Source organism: Protopterus annectens, chromosome 4.part0, assembly GCF_019279795.1.
Source record: "Protopterus annectens isolate FY-2018-M chromosome 4.part0, PAN1.0, whole genome shotgun sequence".
Classification (NCBI taxonomy): Eukaryota; Metazoa; Chordata; order Ceratodontiformes; family Protopteridae; genus Protopterus; species Protopterus annectens.
Genome location: NC_056733.1, coordinates 1,650,934,272 through 1,650,957,557, shown reverse-complemented (window position 1 = coordinate 1,650,957,557; position 23,286 = coordinate 1,650,934,272).

The window sequence follows — 23,286 nt, the reverse complement described above, 5'->3', positions numbered from 1 at the left end:
GAAACTTCAGTAGCCACAGACCTTCCATGTTGAAGTTTACTTCAGGAAAGTAGATACTAAACAGGACAAGACACAGGACTGGACCTTGTGGTACTGCACTCATCACTGGTCCAGAGTCATACTTGGAGTCTGCTACTTTCACAGTGTGTGTTCTGTCAGTAGGCCTGTTGGCAGCACATCTTGTGACATAGCAATTTATACCTAGTTTAGTGGGTTTATCTATATTTCCAGAGTGTGTGGTGGTGTTGTAAGCCGTGGCAGGATCAACATAGGCTGTGTGAATCACCTTAACCTTGTCGACGGTTCTGTTGACTGCTTCAATGTCATCTATCAGGTTTAGGTGACATGATCTGCATTTTACAATCCCTACATGGCTGTGGTCCAGGGTTTGGGGATTAGAAATGTAATTTTTATATGTTGTATGATGATAAATTCCATGGCCTTGAAGACCGTGCTCATCAGGCTAATGGGCCGATTGTTCCTGGGGTCTGTGGTGTCTCCACCCTTGTGTAGTGGGATGACCGTCACTGTGCACCATTCAACAGGCACAAAGCATGAGGTGAGGCTATGACTGCACATGGTACGTCAGTGTGGTGCCTATTCGTTCTGGAACACAGCCTGTGAAGTTATCTGGTCCCATGGCTGCTGTGATACTGGCTTTGGAGAGTGTTTTTTACCTGTGCAGCCGTGATGACAGTAACTTTGCAGTCTTCCATTATAGAGATGTGCTCTTTCATGGGTGAGAGGGGGCTACAGTTAACAATGATCTTATCTGCAAGGATGTTGCCAATATCAGTTGGGTCTGTATATTTAGTGCCACTGAGCTGTAACTCAGAACAGATCTGAGTGTAGCCATGACATGGACCTGTCTGTTGGGCAGAGATCTCCTGAGTAGACAGTATGCAACAGGGTACAGATTGGGTTACATTCAGTCTTGTTGCATGGGGCTACTGTTTGAGGCCAGTAATCTTCTTGTTAGGGCACTTCAGTGGTCTTTCTGGCTGCTGAACATGCCTAGTCAGATTCACCGCAAGTGTGTTGTGGTACTCTCTGATGGGTCTGATGACTGATGAGTACTGGGAACCTCCTTTGACCTACATGCACAGACCTTGGCGGTTTGTGTGAACACATAGCATGATTTTCTGACAACTTTGTGAATGTGTTTCTGGTAGTAGAGATGTCTATCCACATTTGTTGATTGATCCCTTATTATCACCTCTGTATTTGGCATAAGTGTGTGAGCATGCCCAGTATGACCTTTCAGTATGTTGTTGCCTGACATTTGCTTCGTTTTTTAAGTGTGTGACCATGCCCAGTATGACTTTTTGTGTGATGCTGAATGAAATCCACTACATTTGTTGGAGTGTGTGAGCATGCCCAGTATAGACATTTATACTATATGTGTATGGAAAATCAAGTTGTATTTTTACAGCAGGCCTCACCTTTGTGTCGTAGAGCAACAGGGATCATGCTGTGCCTGCAGGGCTTCCATGAGACACTTTGCTTAGACTTATCAACATTTCTACATACAGGGGGGAAGCTATTCTTTGTACATTTCTACCCAGGGGCACACTTGATTGTTACTGTGGGTGTGCATACGATGAGGGGTTCACCTGACACTTATACACATTTGCTATGCCTGCACTGCTATGTATGGTACACCATTTCAGTCAGTACTGTTGCCTATCGTACTGACTTGAAGCATACTACTGTACTACACTTCTTAGCGTCCAATGCCACATATATTAGATTGCAACTTCATAGCCTACACAGCCCACATCACACCTCCTGGCCTGATGTTCTCTGTCTGCATAGGCCTGTGAGGGAGGTTACCCATATGCATCTTTAGGGGCATGTTAAAGCATTTCTTTGTGTTTGTATTACTATACAATTGTCCAGCTGTGTCTGTGCTACTGAAATGCTATCATGGCTTAGTGGTTCAGTACTGTGACTATATTGCACTGTATCGTGGGTTCGAGCCCTGTCTCTACTTTTTATTTTTATGCTCAGCAGACCAGACTGCTTAAGGGAAAGTAAAGCTAATATGAGCATGTTTCCCTGTCTTTGCTCAACTTTGCACGACTTTGCCTGACCTTGCCCAACATTGCTCAACATTGCCCAACATTGTGCCAGTTGGCACAGGCAATTTTGTTTACATATTTTAAATATTGGTAAATGCTGCTTAGCACTGCTTTATATTGCTTAAAACATGGCAATCATGCCTCCCGTGCTGCTGCAGGGCTGCCTATGTCGGATGCACATACTACACTCCCTATACATGTTTGAGAACAGGTAGTGTCGAGTTAGGCATCCCTTTTATTTTATGTGCGAATCAGAGAGAGGTATCATTTCCAGGGTTCCTACTGAGCCAGTGCATGTGCTATGTGTTGCCTCTTTGCCAAGGCCAAGGCATACTGGGCACGTCTCCTTCTGCCTACTGGGGCAGGCTCAGGCTGTTCCTTCTCTGAGTCACGCTATGCCTATGCAGGCCTTGGCAATGGTAGGGGGCTGATTGGCCCTGCCCCATGCTGTTCCTGCTGCAGCTGTTTTTGCAGGATCATATTGTGTAGCACAGCACATACCATGACAATTTGGGTACATGTAGTTGGTGAGTACTGCAAGGCTCCACCAGATGTGTCCAGGCACTGGAACCGTGACTTGAGCATCCCAAACACGCACTCAATTACATTTTGTGTTTGTGCGTGTGCCTCATTATGGAGTTCTTGTTCAGGTGCGTGTGCATTTCTGATGGGTGTCATCAGCCACGGCTCCAGTGCGTATCCAGCATCCCCCACTAGGTGACCATCAGGGATGTCCCCATTGGCAAATGTCTGGTACAGCTGCATCAGATGCCAGATATGGGAGTCGTTGTAGTTTCCAGGGCAGCCAGCACACACATTCAGTATTATGCCCTGGGCATCGCACATGACCTGGCAGTTGATGGAGAGGAAGCCCTTGCAGTTGATGTAGGCCCTACCCCACTCACCGGCTGGTGCTTTGATGTGCATGTGCATACAGTCAATTGCACCCACTACCTCAGGGTATTCCACTATTTGCTGGAAGAGACATATATTGCTGGCCAATACCTCACGGGAATTGGGGAAATATACATGATCACCGACATGTGCTGACATGGCATTCAGGAACTGGTGGAGTACCCTGGATGCTGATGCCTGTGAAATCCCCATCATATCACCAGTTGGTCTCTGGAAGGTACCTGTTGCTAGTATTCTTAGGCCAACACATACCTTGGTTTCCACTGGGATGGGTTCCCCTCTGTTGGTTCTGTGTGTGAGGCGTGGCCTGCACAGCTTAACAATTTGCTGCAGGAGCTCTCTGTCCACTCTATAGTGCTCCACTATTTCCAGCTCATCTAGCCCCTGGTAGGTTACCCTGGGTCTGTACACTCTTCTCCGTCTCCTCACTGTGGGTTGCTCAGCAACATTCGCAATGGCACCACCCTCAGCATCTTGCACATGTTGCCTTATAATAGCAACGGCAGGCCCTAACATTTTTTTGTATCAGTTGAGCTTTTTAAGTTTTCACTTCTCTTTGTATACTGCAGTGTTGCAGTGTTTCTGAGTAAAACATGGGGAATGTTGTTTGCAGAGTTTTAAGTGCTGGGCTGGGCTGGGCTAGTGTACTGCCTGTGTAATTGGCTGATTCTGATTGATTTCACCTGACAGCTCTGCTAGTTCTCCTTGGTTAACTTCCTACTACTACTTTTCCTTCCTTTTCTCTTTCTGTTTCCACAGGGGGCAGCACCACGCAAACAAGTGCATACGCGCGCACACAGCCTTACAGAGGCTTAGGCAGGTGCACATCCGCGCACACAGGCTTAGGCAGTCTTACACAGGCTTACACGGGCTTAGGTGGGTGCACATCCATGCACACAGGCTTACACAGTCTTACACAGGCTTACATGGGCACACACAGGCTTACACGGGTTTACAGGTGTGCACACGCATGCACACAGTGTAATCATCTTTGCAAGAAACTTTGGTGGTAGCCATAGTGTACGCCTTCAGTTTCTAGCTTTCAGTTAAGACAACTAGGGACACGCCTCTTCCAGTCTTCAGTAACGCACAGCAGACACATGCCACTCTGCTCCAATGGGCTTACAGTATTTGATACATACCCCCCTCATGATGTCACCTATCTACTACTCTGTTACTCCCCTAATCCAACTCTTACACTCTAGGGACATGGTTCACATAGTAGGGAAAATTGGGATTCACTATCCTTATACTCATTTGCATAGGATTGCCTACTAATGCTTGGTTACATCTCTCACACTGAGCTTCCTCCCTTAGCAACCACTACTCAGTAGCCATGTTGTCTTCAGCCTGCCATTCACTTGCATGGCAGATGTATATTTGTAATAAAATGCCTATTTTTGGCTTTTACTTATATTTTTTTTGTTTTTTAGAGCGCCACAAGTTTGTGCGACGCTGCACTATGCTTAAACATCGGGGATCGAGGAAAACAAATTTAAATTTTTTAAATTTTTTGCAACACATATAAATGCCAATGGCCTTATATTTGGCCATTGGCATGCTTCCTCAACTGGATGTATCCTTTATTTGGAGCTGTCATTGCTCCGTTTTGCTATTTGCAGAATGGTACTCAGTTACCAACCGAGTACATTTCTGCAAATAACACTACTCTTACTCGGACAGGTTAGTGTTTCCTGGATCGCACATTTATATAATTTGCATAGCTTTCAGCAGCAAATGAGGTAATTTGCATAACCTAACACTGTCCGTGCAAGAGTAGTTTTATGAGCTCTCATGCACGCCCCTGCCGGCTGTTCCTGGATCGCTCGGCAGACATATTACTTTCCGGAGTCTTACACTACTCTTACACTCCGTGCAAGCCTTCATAGATCCGGCCCATTAAGTTAGCAAAATAGATGAAATATTTTATGTCTTGTGGACCATTTGGAACTAAGGATAAATGAAATCATGTTTAATGCTAAATGGAGATTAACAGTCATTTTAAGAAAAATCAGATGACTGTTGGAAAAGGAGCAGGGGTCTAAGAAGGACAATTATGACAGAAGTTCAAATAATAAAGGAAAGTAAAAGAATTATGATTGTATAATAATACAAAAAAATAAATGGAAAGCTGTACACTGTATAAATTGTAATATGTAAATTTGTAATGTGGTAAATAATACAGTAAATTAAATTGTACATAATGTTTTAAATAAATGACCCCTTGCCGTTTGATAGGTACCATGGAAACTTTTATAGCCACTTGAGCTTCCACTAATTCGAGCAGATGGGGTCTTGGGTTAACATCTCATCTGAAGGATGACATAACCAAGCATACAGCTGCCCCCATTATACTGCACTGCTCTTTCAGCAATCAGTTGTACTTGTGTGGGAATTGAACAACAGCCTTTTACTCCAAAGCCAAGTGTACTGTCCATTGCACCACTGACATTTAACATTTCAGAAATACAATTATTGTAGTGACAGAAATGAAAAAAGTACTTAATACATTGTTAAATGTTTGATGTGTTTCTGTACCAGAAATATAGAATAAACTATGAACATTATAAGAGCATTTGTTTTGTTCACTTGAGAAAAGATAGTCTAGATGTACTTATTAAGGTACAAAAATATAGCAGTGCATCACATACCTTGAAATTAATGTATCCTACTAAATTAGGAGATTGCTAGTCTTGATGAAAAGATAGCAATCAAAGGTAAGGTAAGTGCAGTAAGACATATAGTATAGTAGAGAAAAACTGGTTTTATATAAAAAAGAGGTCATGGATAGGACAGCACAATAAATATCATTACAGAGAAGCAAGAAGGCTGGATAAGAAAGGAAACTATGTTAGGGAAGATGTAAATAAAAGTATGTTACTATAGCTAAGGACTGAAGTTAATGAAAATATGATAGTGTGAAACATGAATTTGACTTGCCAGGTTTAACCTGGTAAGATGTAAGAGCATGACCATGACTAATCAAGGTATTGTTTGAGTAATATTTTGAAAATGAGGACTTTCCAGTTATTTTTGTGTATGAAGGGATAGCATTCCAGAGCATGGTGACATACAAGCATACAGATAGTCTCCTGCTTGGTTATTCAATTTACTTGGGATTAGTAGGAATTTTTTACCTGAGCAGAGATCCCTTACTGGGGAGTATCTCAGAATAATATCTTATAGTACTGAGCATTTTTCAGAAGAATAGATTAGTTTGTGTGCTGTAACAAATTGTGAGTATGACAGGTAGTTGTTTAATATGAGTCAGTTAAGCTGATTTTACAATGACAGTACTGGGTTCTATATGGACATTAGTAGCACATTCTGTGATTTTGTTGCAAAACGAGACAAGTTTGGATTGCTACGATGTAGCAAAGAGGTTTACTGGATTTTAGAAGTAAAAACATTTCTTTTTACATAAACTTGAATGCTGTATCACTCCATGCCTAAGGTAAAACTATATCAGCTCACTTGCTACATTTGTAGTAAGCAGTTTGCTACATTTTAAAAGAGAAAAAATGTTTCTTTTTTTAATTTGTTAACTAAAACCTGAGTACTGTACCACTGCAGGAAAACAACTGCAGATACATTTGCAGCAAGCAGTTTGCTACAGTTTAAAAGATAGATACCTCTCAAGTGCATCTCATTACAAGGAACATACCTCATCTGGGGTCTTAAAAAGTTCATGTTTCTCAAAATTCCACATTAAAGGGTTTGTCACACATTCAGTGATAGGATTTTGTTAACTGATATGCATTGTAAATAGAAAGGAATCATATTAAATATTTAAAAGATCTTTTTATAAGTAAAATCAACATTAACATCAACATCAACCTCAGCACAGAAATAAATAGAACTTGCTGGAGGGACAGGTTCATAACCCAGAGGCTCCCTTCTCTCTGGAATAGAATTCCAGTTCATGTGAGGCAGAGCACCTCACTGAATCTCTTCAAGAAGAATCTCGATAGGTGGATGGGGGATCATAGGTTTGTCCCAGGGATTACTCCCGTGTCACTAAACCTTAAAAAGGTACTCAAATCAAGGGGTGGCGTAAGCCATACAGAATCGGGCTAGGCTTATAATTGCCCCAGGGCAGATAGCCTAGTATGAACCTATGAACCTATGAACCTATATTTTAACTATCTTATGACCTTCCTAGTTGAAGTTGTTAGTAAGTAATTAGTAAGTGTTCCACATTTTGTCCATTTGTTCTACATTATGATGGCTATTGTTCCTCATTTTGGAGATGGGAGGTTGAGAGCTATGAAAAGATATACATAGTTTTTTTTTCCTTTCTCTCTCTCTCTCTCTCTCCTTTTTTTTTTTTTTTTACTAAAATGAGATGAGAGTGCACAGAAATGGCACCTGATTGGCTAGGGCATAAGGGAGTCCAGACTTTTTTTTTTGTGCTCTTCATTTATTTGAGGAGCTGGGGGAATGCACAGATTCAGTATTGTCTATAGGAAGACAGTGAGTTGGCATCCTGCAGTTTTGGAAAAGGAGTGCTAGTTCATGGTACTGGGTGAGTCAGCTACGCTTCTGATAGTATATAGTTTGGTGCTATTCCTGTTCTAATTTATAGTATTAGTGAAATGTAGGAGGTTGCTGTACTGTAATAGTGTCTGAAGCCATGCTAAGTTTTAGATAGAAGTTTGTATAAGTTAAATTGATGTATAAGCTGTACATAGATACATTTTCTGAGGATTTTTGAAAGTGGGGAGAGAGGAGTAATAGCTCTGTAATTGTAGAAGTCAGTTAATGTGCCTCCTTTGTGTAAAGGTATGATGGGAGGTTAGCATAATGGTCAAGGTGTTTACCTTACAGACAATTTTTAATTCTCACATGGGGGCAATTGGCTAGGCTTAAAATGAACCACAAGAGCAGTTGGGCTAGTACTAATCTTTCATCCTAGATTGCTGGGACATATGGAGCTGTTTATCAAATGGTGACAAGGAAAGCTAAAGCATTTGCAGCTATTTTTAGTTAGTTGGTCAGCTGAGGAAGTGGATGGTTTTAGCTTAGATAGGAGGTTTTTATGGTGGAGGTTGTGACAGAGCTGAAATGGATGTGGATGGTTAGGGCAGGATACAGGAAGTGAAATGGGGTGGAGGAATTGTTGTTTAGGAGCAGTTATATTACTTGTATGAAATAGGAACTGAATTATATGGGAAATGAATTGGTATTGTTCATAGTTCTTGGGGATAGGATGGTAGATTGGTTTGTCAGTATTGTTTTCAAGCTCAGCCTGGTAGCTATGCCTGGTTAAGTGGCTTGAGTCACACAGCTAGGTAATGAAGGCTTAAGGAATCAAAACTTTCACCACTGGACCAGAATGACTACATGAGTTTTGGATTATTTTGATGTTTGTATTGTACATTAGTATAACAGGATTTTTTGTCCTTTTTAATATTGTACTTTGCAAAGTATCTAAGCTGTCTAATTAATCAATATGAATTCTGAGTTTTATTTCTTTGCCCTGGCTTTATCCTATTGTAGAATCAGTTTTATTTTTCTTTTGTTAGCCATTATGCAAGGTTAGATGTCTTTGAAATGTGAAACAGCATATCGCATGGCATAGACTATAACATTCTACAACTATTTTACGCTAATAATTTGTAGAAGAAATCTTTATTAAATTTTGATGAGCTATGAACTTAGTTGTATATGATTTGTCTTTCTTCTATGTTGTAACTTTATTGCATAATTTGACAAATGGCTACTTAGGCTGTCTTAGAGACATTCTGCTATCTTTATCTTGTTGGGTTTATTAGCAGTGGATTGATGCCCTGTTTTCTTTATGTATTTTAGTTGTACACATGAATGGCTATGTAAATCTATTTAGGGTTATAGGCACAGTTGAGCTGTTATCAGTTATAAGTTGCTAGTCTATGCTTAAATCTCTTAGTATTAGGGTTTTGTATTGGATATGTTGGGATATCAAATGGAGACATTCTTCTCCAGTTATAATGTTAGAATGTAAACAACAGAATTTTGTTTTTTGTTGTTGATTTTGTGATAGTATATAAGGATTTATGTCTTATTAAATTATTGCATTTCCTAGTTTAATTTCTCCAAGGCTTTCGGGTTTCTTATACCATAACAGGAATGGACCCCAATCCTATGTAAGCATGAAATTAGAGTTCATAAATGTAGTATTTTCTCAGTCATGTTAGCCAAAAGTGCTCTTTGCAGTGCCTGCAATGTGCCCAGAAGTGACTCCTTCTGCAATTCATATGGAGTTACATGTATTGGTATCATATCTAAGTATGACTGTACATTCTTTTTTTATTAGACCCATTGCTCCTACTACTATTGGAACTGTATGGATAGCTTTCTTTCATATTGCTCTCATTTCTGCCTACAAATCCTAATATATTATGACTTTGAGCCTCTCTGTAAATAAGACACAGTAATCTTTAAGTGTAGCAATTTCAATGATCTTGTGATTTTTATGAACTACTATATCTGGTTTCTTGCATCTATTTTTTGAACTGTTGATAGTGAGTCATTCTGTGTGATATTTAATTCATCATTCTCTATAATGTTTTGTGGTTCATGTTTCCGATGCTTCTCATGTACTTCTATACTGCATTGATTGCACAATTCCCACTGCAACAGTCTTGCCACATTGTTTTGCCTTTCAGTGTACAGGCCCTCTGCATTAAGTGTGTCTCATCCAGCAAGAGGTTGTGCGATTGCTTCCAATTCTTTTTTACAGAACCTACATTTCTCTATTTTTCACACATGTGCAATGGACTTTGTAAACCAGTGTGTACATAATCCACTATCCTGGGCTCATTATTACGTTTTCATATTTTTGTTTCAACTCACCTCTTCTTGACCATACCTGCATCAAATCCTGCTCAACATGATTTTGCTCCAGGTTATCTCTATATTTGCCACTATATTAATGGCTTTTCTACATTTACATCCTTCTGTTACTTATCCTTATATTCTTTTTTTTTGTTTTTTAGCACATTCAGACACTATCTGATTTGTATCTACTTCTGGTTTAGTTTCCATTGCTGTTTGACATGAAATTGCTTCAGCTAAACTAAGCAGAGAGGTCATCTTAAACTTCCTCTCCTCACATTTCAAAAATTTCTATATGCTTGAATCAAAGAAAAAAGACAATTATTTGCTCCCTGCACCCCACACTCCCTGCTATCTGTATATACCAACTCAGAGATCACACTATATTGGTGAAAGGGCAAATGCACAGACCCCTGCTGTATTGCAGACTGATGTGCAACGCAGCTGGGGTGGGGCTATAAAATGGGGAAGAAAGAAAGTTTGCTCTCTGTGTATTTATAGATATAGATATGGATATCAATATAGATTTATATTTATGTATAGATGAAATAGGATTTGCTCACACAGCCATCTGTTATGGCAGTTTTCTGAATACACACTGTTTCTTTTTTAATTTTTCATAATAGTTACTTATGGCTAAAGCTAGGATTCAGGCTGCTAGGTGGCAAGACATTTCCCGGTGGTACATTTGGTTGAAGATACTTGGCTGAGGTCAAATTCAGCTGCAGAGATACATGGATGTTGGAGATTCACTGTAGTCACAGAGAAGCGCACTGCACTATGCTCACAGATTCAATAGCTAACTGATGGGGGTATGGAGAGTAATGTGTGTTATGTTTTGTGTACAATACATAGTTATGTAACTACAACATGTAGAAATGTGCTACAGCTTGCAGAAAATCCTGCACACTGCTCTAGTCAAAAATATGCTCCAGTATGTGTTCTAGGCAATGTTTCCCTTGAGACTACAAAATATGCAATGGTCCACACACAGCATTAATAAGAGCATTTCTTATTGTTCACTACATTTCCACTGCCTTGTTATGCCCACTGGTCATTCTGTAGCTGAAGGCTGCCATACTGCCTGCTGTATTTACATGCCTTGGGGGCCATGAACATTAATTCCCTACTGTGTACTTGGTTACTGAAGCGTAGGCACAGTGTTGCCTGCTTTTTTGTGCCTACAATACATTTTCAACAGTTATTTATGTCTGCAGCTAACTTTCACTTCGTCAATGTGCCCTGACCAAGTCTACACAGGGAAATGTTTCACCTCATAGCAGCCTATATCAATAAAGCTGACTTTCATAAAGTATTAATCATGTTCAGTTTGTGCATATTTCTTGAATATGTGCTTTTTTGTTTTAAGGTAAATTTCCTTCATTCTTTCCGGGTCTGTATCACAACACCAAAAAGTAATTTCTTTGAACGGCTTTTCAATCGAAAATGCTGTTAATAGAAATTGCTCTTGTGGGGGGCTGCACCCCCCACATCCCTCGCTAAATATATATATATATATATATATATATATATATATATATATATATATATATATATGTAGATAGATAGATAGATATATATATATCACTACAGTGAGGAAAGGTCAAAGCAATTTCTATTAACGGAATTTTCGATTGAAAAGTCGTTCAAAGAAATCACTTTTCAATGCTATGATATAGACACATTCTTCCCATATACTTTGAAGGTTTTAAGTATATTAAACCAGTTAGAAATTTGCAATAAAAATTAGTTAAAATTAAGCATTGGATCTCAGCAATATTCATAATAACATCAGTAAAAAAGCACATTGCCAAAAGTAAATATATGTGGACTCATTCTGTAGATAATCAAACTGCAAAATAATACTTATAAAACTTTGATATGTCTGCAACTACACTTTAAATGGGAAATGGCTAAAATAAGTTTTCTTGTACTGCTACAGGTTCTACATGCCAATAGTATATCATTTACTTAATAAATCAATAGTTTTAATGATCAGTAGCTCTCAATTGTTTGTTGGGTGAAATTATGCATAATGTTTAGAATTCAACAGTAAACACAATTTTATTTTCAGTTCAGTGTATACAACATAATCACGTAATACATCTCACAGGTACATAAAAAATTTGAGAAATCATTTATTTTTTTGTATACAATTCCAGACCATGGTGAATTGAAATAAGGCTGATGCATAACGTACTGATATTTTTTTATTGTACGAGTTACATTTGTTGTCCTTAGCCAGGTGAACAGAGGTTCAACAATTTGTAATTGCATCACAGCCTAATCAGTAGGCCTATAACATTTACATTATTCATTTCAGTGCTTTCTAGCTGCAAATTTAGATAGAACATTAAGTATATGCAGTCTTGTATTCCAAGTAAAGTATTCCAGATCAATACATTTTAAATTAAAAACACAGTTAAATTAGTCAAGAGGAAACATGGATGTCTGTACAAGTAGTCAATAACAAGAGCACAAATAACCAGTTGCTGCAAGTCAGTAAATTTGCCTGGGGATATTGTATTAAACATGAAAAGTATTATATAGGGTCTTCACAAAGAAACACAACACCTTTTCTTGCATCATACCTTTTGGAAATTGTTAAAAATATAAACAGCAGTCTAATGCACTTTGTAAATCTTTTAACCATAATTTACCCAATTAGAAAGCATTTGATGATTTGTTGTTTTTGCACACACGAGGTTATAATCTGATTTTTTATTCTGTAGAAAATAATCACACTACTGACCTTTGGCACATTATCAGGTCTGCTAGCCTTTATATTTTATTTTTATATCACAAGCTTGGAGGCTGGAAGCATCCATTTTCCATGATTATAATGAAGAAAACTATGTGTAATATTGCACAGCAGTGCCATCAATTAATAAAGTTGGCACATAATGCAAAATACAAAATGACACTTTTGAAAGCACATGCTGTAGTTGGCAGGTTAAAATTTAGAGTAGCCATTATTTATTGTGATTTTGAACATCTACATGTTTTATTTTATACAGCAAGAGATACATTGTTACCTTTATTAAAGAAATAAATTATATTAATTTTCGTATTGTGTTTATCAAATGATCCAGCAATGACCCAGTAACAGCAGCAAATTCTCCAGATAAAAATGTGCATACATAAGTGAAGAATAAATGAAATCAACTGAAATAAAAAGAAACAGCACAAATTAGAGATGCAATTAATGAATATGACACAAGTCCTTCTGTAAGAAGTAACTCTATTAAGCAGTCACACAGGGAAAAACAAAAAAGGAGATTTCTTTATTATGCACATTTCAAAGCAGTTTATACTTTTGATCATAAAAACTAAAGCAAATGAGGAAAATAATAAAAAAGGAAGGGTTAACATAAGAAAACTGTATAATGTTAAGCTTTTTTGGCTCCTGCAAATACATTTTTGTAATTACATTTATTGGACAGATTGCTATGCATGCTGGACTTAGTTTTCTATGTTTTACATTCATTGTACAAAACTAATTTTTTCTACAGGGCAGCACTACCATGCCATACCCTGGAAGTTGAGCTTATTGGTCCCCTTAGGGGGCATGTGATTGAACTGTATTTTAATTGGTTGTATGTGGTATTTAAGCTAGATTTGTGTTGTACAGTGTTATGGATTTGAAAAAGAGTTTGGATACTCAAAAGCTTCTATCCTGGTATTAAAGGTTTTACTTATACACTGCCGTGGTGGATCTTTTGGGTCTTGTCGTTGCTGTATTCATCATTTGGGGGGTGTACTGTCACTTTTAGGCTCTTTTAAGTCTAGGTGCACATGTTTGCGCAGCGAGCAGCATCACACACTAAAAGAGGGCCATTGAATGATGTTAATTATATTGTAGGGAGGTGGAATGCATCATAGTTAGCCAATCACAGATTCTGGACCTACATCACACTTGTATAAAGTATGCATACACCCTACATTCTAATTTTCCCCTAATACTCTAGACCATTGGAGCACAGACTTGGGAATTTTAACTGAGATAATGTTAGTGGCTGCTGCAGGTCTGCTACATCTGTATGTGCTAGATGCTGAAGTCAGTGCTACTGGTGCTGCTTACAATAGGCCTAGGCAGAGAAGGAGAAGAGTGTGCAGGCCCAGGGTAACCTTCCATGAGCTACATGAGCTGGAGATTGTAGAGTGCTACAGGGTGGACTGGGACATATTACTAGAACTCACTGAGCTCTGCCCCCCTCAACTCAGACCCAGAGCCAACAGAGGGGAGCTCATCCCAGTGGAAATTAAGGTATGTGTAGCCCTTAGGACACTAGCTACAGATACTTTCCAAAAAACAACTGGGGACATGATGGGGGTGTCACAGACATCTGCATCCAGGATACCCTACCAGTTCTGGATAAGATGCTACCAATGCCAGTGAGCACATATCTTTTCCCCTGTGCCCTAAGGCAAGGGCCAGCAATATGGAAACATTTTACCATGTAGCACTCTACCTTGAAGTACTGGATGCCATAGATTGCACTTGTATACATCAAACCACCACCTGACCATTTACTGGGGGATGCTGGCTATACCTTGGGAACATGGATGATGACATCCATCAAAAATGCTCACACACACATGGAAGAACACCATAATGGGACACATGCACAAACTAGGAACATCATAGAGCATGTGTTTGGGCTTCTGAAGTCACGCTTCTAGTGCATAGATATATCTGGTGGAGCCCAGCAGTACTCTTCAGCCACGTGCTCAGATGTTCACAGTATGTGCTATGCTATACAGTTTGATACTGCAGAAACAGCTGCAGCAGGATCATCAAAGGGAAGGGATACACAGCCCCCCATCAGTGCCTAGGTCACCACAGGCACCACAGCCACAGTCACAGGAGGACTCGGAGGAGGAACCACCTGCTGATGTCCCTGTAGGCAGACAAAGGCATGCTCAGTATGGCCTGGCTTTGGCTAAGAGACAATGCATAGCACATTCACTGACAACCTAGTGTCCTAGGGACTAACACCTTACTTCTACTTACATACAGTAATTAAAATTGATGCCAGGCAACCCACACAACCTGTACTTATCCATGTATTGGCTGTGTACTGCTTATATCAGACAGAGTCAGCCCTGAACTACAGTTCTGTCAGCTGCTGCATTTGCAAGGTAAATCTGTAACCTACATGGTACTTGTACGGCTTATTAGGATATGGCATTGTATGTATGGATCTGCTACATTTATGCAAGTAAATATAGTGGGCTATTTGGACAGAAGTAACAGCCACACTGGACTAGAGATACCCATTCCACTATTGTGTGTCCTTTAATATTCACTAGGCCTTATGCATGGACAGTTAAAGGAGATGTTAGACAGTTGGGTGACATGATATTTGGCTTACTGTGTATCCCAGCAAAACATACGGTGCTGTTCCACCACCCCCAATACAGCAGTGTTCCCATATAACTGCTTTAACAGTAGCTCATCAGTGGTTTATCAGCAGTCCAGTCAGTCAAAGGGCAGAAACATAGAAATTGATCATACGTTGTATGTCTCACTTAACACAGGAATAACAACATACATAGTTATGCAGTTGATTGTGTGATGAATGCCCTCCATCCCCTCACCCCCATCAGGCAACTTGTGAATTAGCATATGTGATGGTGTTGATGGTTCTAATCAAGAAGCATCCAAATCTTTTTGGATGGGAGGTATTATGTTGTTTTTTTACAGACTGTCAGTCTGTGTGTGGTATAACATTATTATAATTACATCAGAGAGCTGAAGAGTGCTGTGGACAATTTGAGTGAAGTGCAGTACTGCAGAAACAGGAAGAGATGTCATTGTCTGTACTACACAAAATCCCGGATTGGAGTATAAATAGATGTGGGCTGGAGCCAGTTTATAAGTAGTGAGAATCCCACAGGGCATGCTCATACACTTATTTAAACAGAGTGCAATTCTGTTGCTCCTTGCTCACTCAAAATGACCTGTTTATATATATATATATATATATATATATATATATATATATATATATATATATATATATATATATATATATATATATATATATATATATATATATATATATATATATATACATACAAATATATATGTATTCATATCTGTCTGTCACCGTCTCTTTCTCCCATAGATAGTATATCTATCTCTATGTATATAAAATAAATATATACCTGCTATACATTTAAAATTTTGAGGGAAAGATTGGTGACCATGCATTGTCGAATTATGGTTGTCCAACCCATGTTACCAATCATTTCATTGTGCAAGTCCTGGTTCAGTGAATGCCCAGTGTATTCACACAGATGAGTTGTGTCTTGTAACTAGAGATCGCTGTACAGTTGGGATCAGGACATTTACCCTTTTCCTCACTATAGTGCGATCTTGGAGTTGTAATATATAATATGCAGGGGGTGTGGGGGGTGCAGATGGGCTTGCCCCCACTTGCAATATCATCACGTCACATCTTGTCCTGTGTAGGAATGGATTCTATAGATGTCAAGAAAGGTTGAATTCACATTTAGACATTTGTTTTTTTTGCATTTTCGTGTAAAACCTTAACAAAAAAAACACACAAAACACAATTATGCAGGGGGGGCAAGCCCCCTTGCACCCCCATATGGGGGGGCTGTGCCACCACACCTCCCCTAATTTAATATTCTCACTCTGAGATCGCACTACAGTGGGGAAAAGGGAATATTCCCTTATCCCCACTGTACCACAAACTCAGCAATAGTTTGTTTAATTGTACATCAACACTAAACATTGATGTCCAACTAAACTAACATGCAAACTGCATGTCTTTATTTCATTTCTCTCTCTTTTTTTCTTTTTTAATTATATTCTTACATGAAAGTGCATTTTTGAAAAAAATGCACTTTCGTGTAAGTGGGTTAGTGAATTTACATTTCGGTGAAATGTAAATTCGCTGGATTAAAGTAAATCCATATATATATATCTATATATATATGTATATATATATATATATATATATATATATATATATATATATACATACATATATCATACACACACACAGCTACATTTATATATGCATCCCTGTTACATACATAAATGTGTGTGTGTGTGTGTGTGTGTGTGTGTGTGTGTGTGTGTGTGTGTGTGTGTGTGTGTGTGTTTCTGTGTGTGTGTGTATGTATTGTCCTACAACATAGCCTGATAATGGTGAGTAAAGCTGCACTCTGTCACATCTATAATGTTGCTCAAAGGATCCAAAGTAAGGGCTCAACAGTGCATAATGCACTTTCCTACAGACCTCTGTACCTGTTGGATGTCACCATGCATACAGCAACAGGTGAACAGGTGGTGTAATGTATAATGTTGTTGAGGCATGCATGGACAAGGCACATTGTTCCTGTTCACAGGCTTGCCCATCAAAATGCAAACAGCTATAGATGGCCAAACTGGTAACTATAGCAACATAGCTAGGATAAATAGTTATCTGACTGCTGGGCTACTAGATGCAGATAACAGTGCAAAGCAATATCACTCTACAAGTCACATACACTGTTCAACACAAGCCTAGTTTACATAATCCACAAGTAGTTTGCCTGCAGTCTGGTGTAAAACAGATGTCAGCCATGGTGTACATGATAGGTACTGTGAGCTGTAGTATATAAGACTGGATAGGTAGGGTTCTAATCTCACTCCAGGCTACTCTGTGTGAGTGTGTGCATGCATCCCCCTGCAAAACAACTGAGAATCCCTCTTGACTAGCAAACTGCAATGGTTCTGCTCTTTTTCACCCTGTAAATTGATGCTGGCTTCCAAAGTGCCGTCTTCTACAAGGCTTGCTGATGTCATCTACCATAAGACTACCAGCTACCATTGTAATGCCAGACTTAAGCCATGGTGAATGGTTTAAGTGTTGAGATCTGTAGTGCATAAAACCTAGACAGGTAGGGGTTTTCATCTCACTCCATGCTACTTGGTGCATGTGTGTGCATACATCCCCCTGTAAAACAAATAAGAATACCTTGTTGGCTACCAACCTGCCATGTTTCTGCATTTTTGACCCTGTAAGTTGATTCCGGCTTCCAAAATGCACTCTTCCACAAGGTGGGCTCATGTCATCTACCTTAAGACTACCAGCTGCCATTGTGATGTCAGACTTAAGCTATGGCACATGCAATAAGTACTGGCATATATAATGTGTAAGAGTAGATAAGTAAGGGATCTAATCTTATTCAAAGCCACTTGGTGTCCATGTGTATCTCAATATGACATGCATCTGGTCACCTCAGTGACTTAGAAAGAGGTAGGGTTTTGCAGTAGTTTGGTTGTAGCAGGTGATGTGGGCCTCCAAATGCCTGACCACAACAAGGCCTGCTGATGTTATCACTCATAAGATGTCCTAAAGAGAGTAATAGTAGACTTGAGGTGCTGCATGTGCATTATGTACTGTCAAGTGTAGTGTATACCATCATATAAATAGGAAGGTGTTCTAATCTACTTGCAGCCAATTTAGACTCTGTGTGTGCTATGCAGTGTCCTGCAAACATTAATTTGAAGTTTTGCTATCCGCAAGGTAGCCAGGTTTGTGTTTGTGGCTCTTAGAGTATTTTACATCAGCTTATAGAATCATAGGATCTTTGAACTTTAGTAGCTTAATGGCCCTAGAGCCCTTACAATCCTTGCCAAATTTTTACTCTTATTTATACTATCAGCCAAAATTGCCCCTGTCCAAGAGGGACACAGGCAAAAGCCCTTTGGTGAAATGACAGTCATCCTGCCAATCATAAAGATGTCATCTGACGAGACCAAATGAGGTGATCTGTTTGCCATTAGGCAGGAGTCTGTTTCAAAGATTTGTGAAAGTCTGCAGACAGATCTCTCCCACCAGCATGTATTACTAATATCTCATATCAGGTTAAAGTCCTGACAGTGACTAATTCATGTACCATACCATCTAGAAGATATGCAGCATTTTCACTCAAGCAGGGTCACACATTGCTCTGTATGCAAGGCAGAGATCACCTCTGAGTATTCTGTATGCCACAGGCTACAATGACAGTGATTTCAGACAATCCCCATTGGACAGATACTGAAGACATGAAGTTCCCTTGTGAGGGGCCACTGTGTTGTGTGTAATTGCCAGTACTGCATGGAAAGGTACATTGCAAAATGGCCATTGCACTCAAATATTGGAATGCTGAGAAGAGTACATGGAGGCTATGACTATGTTAATTATGGGTGACAGTGTTCTCAGGCATGACATATGATTCACTTCTTACCACTGGAGAGACATGGTGATCTAAGGTACATTAGGTGTCAACCTGTGTGGCCAGGCCTGTGTGCCCAGGTCTGTCACCCCTGAGTATGTACATCAAGTGTTGCTACTGATGTGCTACTTACCAGGAACATAGGTGTTAAAATGGTAATGATACTACATAGATATTTGGATGGAGTTTATAGCCAGGCATTTGATCACTGATACCCTCTTGTAGGATATTGACATAACTCAAAGATTCTATGGCCACTGACAGTTTGCAGACATCATCCAATGGTGTAGCCACAGACATTCACATTTTGCTTGTACTGTGGTTAAATGGATTCCAAGCAGTAGATGTCCAAGGACTGAGCCCTCTTGAATACTACTGGTTACAGATCAGCTATTGGAGGTGGATTCCCCTATTTTGAGTATGTGTTCCATCAGTGAGCCACTTAGTGACCCCTATAATGATAATACCATTGCTGCCTAATTGGGTGATTTTGCCAATGATCCCTGAGTGGGGGATACAGTCACATGGCTTGGCTAAGTCGAGGGGGTTGTATGCCCTGATGTCCCCTCATCCATGTCATTGGTGACTGCCTCATTCATGTTCACCAGGTTTAACAGCCATGATCTTCTTTGCAGAAATATAAACTGTGTATGGTCATCTGTTTGCAGATTACATTTATCTTTGTTGGTCAGCTCCATGATGATCTGCCCGATGGGCTGACAGATATGGCTACTGAGGTAAACAGGTCTATAGGGCTGGTGGTCAGTGGATGCACCACCTCAGTGCAAGGTGATAACACTTGCCATTGTCCAGTCAGCTGAGATGCAACCAGTGGTTACAGTATGAGTGCAAGGATTTCCCAATGGTGTTAGTAATACTTGTTGGTTCCCTTGTAGGACACAGCCTGGGATGTTAGATTGTCCAGTAGATGCTGTGTTTCCTCCATAGAGAGGCCAGTTACAGCCTGCTCTGCAGATATAGATGGTATGGGACAGGTTGTAAGGATGCCATGTGGCACGTGTTGGGTACAGGGGAGTGAAATTGACTCAGAACCTGTGGGACAACAGGTCAGCTATGAGTAAAGACTCATTATATGTGTTATTGTTAAGTATGAGTTCACCAACAATCTGAGCCTTTCCTCTGAGGTTACACATGTAGCTACACTGTACATTGTGGTTGTCCTTTGTGAGGGGAGGCTAATTTTGTCACATTCTGTTTCTGCATGACATCAGAACAACACTAAGTGCTTGTTTTAGTTGAGGAGAGTGTGCCTCCATTTTTAGGGGGGCACCCTCACTCCAATTGTCACACAGTAATGACCACCTCTTATGTCCAACCTGCTAAAGGCAGGTGTCCACTAGGCAGGTTTGCTGTGCCATGAGGAGCTTGTTTCCCCCATCACGTACAGCAGAGTCTATACAGTTGTACTGGTGTTTGCATAAAGCATTGGTGTAGAGTTCTGCATACTTGGCTGTCCCATCTGAGGGGGGAAGAGCAGTCAAGTTATGAAATCCATCCCATACAATGTAATAAATTTATTTGTTGACATTTATTACTGTACTTTCTGCGGGGAGGGGTGTAGGTGTGACACCATGTTTTAATGAGACTAATCTGTGGTCAGATCTCACCAGGGAGAACCTCACAGTTAAGGGGGTGCAATGGTCACTCATATTGGTAAACACCTGAAGCAGTACATTGACTTCCCTTGTGGGGATATCACATTACTGGTCCAGTGCATTGTAGTGAGGGACATGGACTAACCTTTGGACAAGTGAGCTTATGCATGACTAACCAACACAGTTGGCGGTTACTTAATGTAACCCCAAACCATGGTGTACTGATGTATCTTGATAGACACAAGTACCTTCAAATAAGCACAGCAGGTGTCTGGATTCTTGGAACTGCTCCTCTAGCTGGTAATGGCTTGATTAGGTGCCATTCCAGCCATGAATAGCACCTGCAGTGTCTTCAGGAAATCACACTGTTTACCAATCTGCATGTGTATCTATCCAATGAATATGTATACACCACCTGCATCACCTTGGACACTGTCTGATTGAGGTCTGCACAAGTGGAAGGATATGTTGTCTGGTATGGCTGTAGTGCTGTCCCCAGCCTTGACCCAGGTACCTGTGACTGCACAAATGTCTGCATATTGCAAGGTGGGGAATGTCTGCACATTGCAAGGTGGGGACACTTTCCACAGCGTGGGGTTTATTGTTGCCATTCCAAGCATGTAGCAGCATAACTGTGATGTTCTATGAAGATGGCATTCTCATTGGAAAGTTTTTTCCTATAGACAGTGCCTATAAGATGCACTGTGGGGTTGTCAGCATTGTTGGCCAGTACTCAACATCCCAGGGGTGACAGATGAAGACCATCTCTGGAAGAGCATTGAGGTGTGTTGAGCAAGTCATCCCAGATGGACATGCAGTGGATCCTCTAACAGTGCCACCACACACTAAGACAATTATTGACATCCATCATTTTCCATATATATTGAGTCATCATCGTAGGTGAGCATCAAATACAGCTGAAAGCTATGGGTATACCCGAAAGAGGCAAAGAGTGTCTAAGCTCAGTTATGTGTCTGCATACAGTCTGGTGATGTATGACTTGAAGCATACACACCTGCAGGAAATATGATATCATCGGTATGTTACCTGATATTCATTGACTTGCATCGATGTGCGGTATGGTGTATTGTGTTAACCCATAGACTGCTAATTGTGACCTTTCCCATATGTAGCCTGGTGACACGGACAGCAATGTGTCTCAAATGTAATCAGCTGTGAATAATAGGTTTGCTTTTGTGGTTTGCCTCAGGTGTTTGACCAGTGAGACAGTGGTGCATGAGCTATTATGTGTACTGTGGTCTCCTGAGGTATGATTATTTGTACTGAGCTTGCATATGGTTTTCTGAGGTGTCTGTTATATGGGAATCTGATAGATAAGGCACTCCATACCTGCAGGTGTGTGTGCTGTGGGTGTGGGTGGAGCAGGAGGCGAGCTGTGCATGTTGGCAACATGCTCATTGCCATATGTACTGACTGGTGTGTGAGACACCATGGAATCAAGGTTTGTTATACAGTCACGTCTTATACATTGTGTTTGTGTGGCATGGGAATACAGTGGTGGGGGCACTTTCCACATGTCATCAGCAGTCATTGATACTGCCATTAGCAATATAATCATGTCTGTGTATACGTCATGGCAGGCCTTCATGAGGTAGAGTCATGACAGATGGTGAAATGTAACATGTTGTTACCTTTATGTATGTTCCCTATGGTAACATAGCACCTGACAGTGTGCCAAAACATGGTCGTGTGATTACAATGCTGTTCCAGGCATGCTGTCCTTGGATTAACCATAATCCTATTATTAGGCTTAGTCACAATACCATACCAACAAATGTGACACTGTGCAAGTCGAGCAAGGTTAGGGTCATGCTGCTACACCCTTGAGGTTGACAGCCTAAAACACAGTGTTTGTAGGCACTCCTTGCAGTGAAGATGTGGATGTCCATGTATGCAGAGAGGACTTGTTCAGCTTTGCAGACATGACTTTGGCCTTGCAGTCTACAACGCCTATCAGGCAACCAGACAGCAAACTGGATGTTGTGTGACATGATGTGGGAACACAGACTTGTTCTGGGTACATAACTGCAAGATATGACATCCGTAGGACATGTGACAGGTTAACACACTTTGGCCAGAGGTGGCCATTCCTCTGCAGTAGGCCTCATAGCCATGTCATTCAGATACCCACCATTAAGCTATGAAGGACGGGATGCATGAATTTTGGTAAAAGTGTCACATGCATGGATCACCACCACTGTGGTGCTTGTTTGAGCAACCTTGGACATCTATGTCACCAGACATTGCACATTATTTTGTGATGTTGCAGCTGTGTCTCAGTCACCATCTGGTCAGTATCCTAGTAAAATACCACTAACCCTGGAGCAGAAGGCATAATATATGTAAAAGTCAGCTGATTTATCAGGTTGCTAATGAATGCATCTACCTGGAAAGGGGCATGTGAAGCCTACAGAGCCTTGCATGAAGTAGGGCAACTATGTGGATGAGCTAACAGGCCGTGTCCTGCTTCACATCATGAGCTTCATAGTAATGTTTTATTTCCTTAGAGAAAAAGTATTGGAGCATGGTATCCCTGGAGAGAATGGTTGTGGTGAAATCAGCATTAGTAGTAGCCAGGCACCAGCAATTCAGGAGAC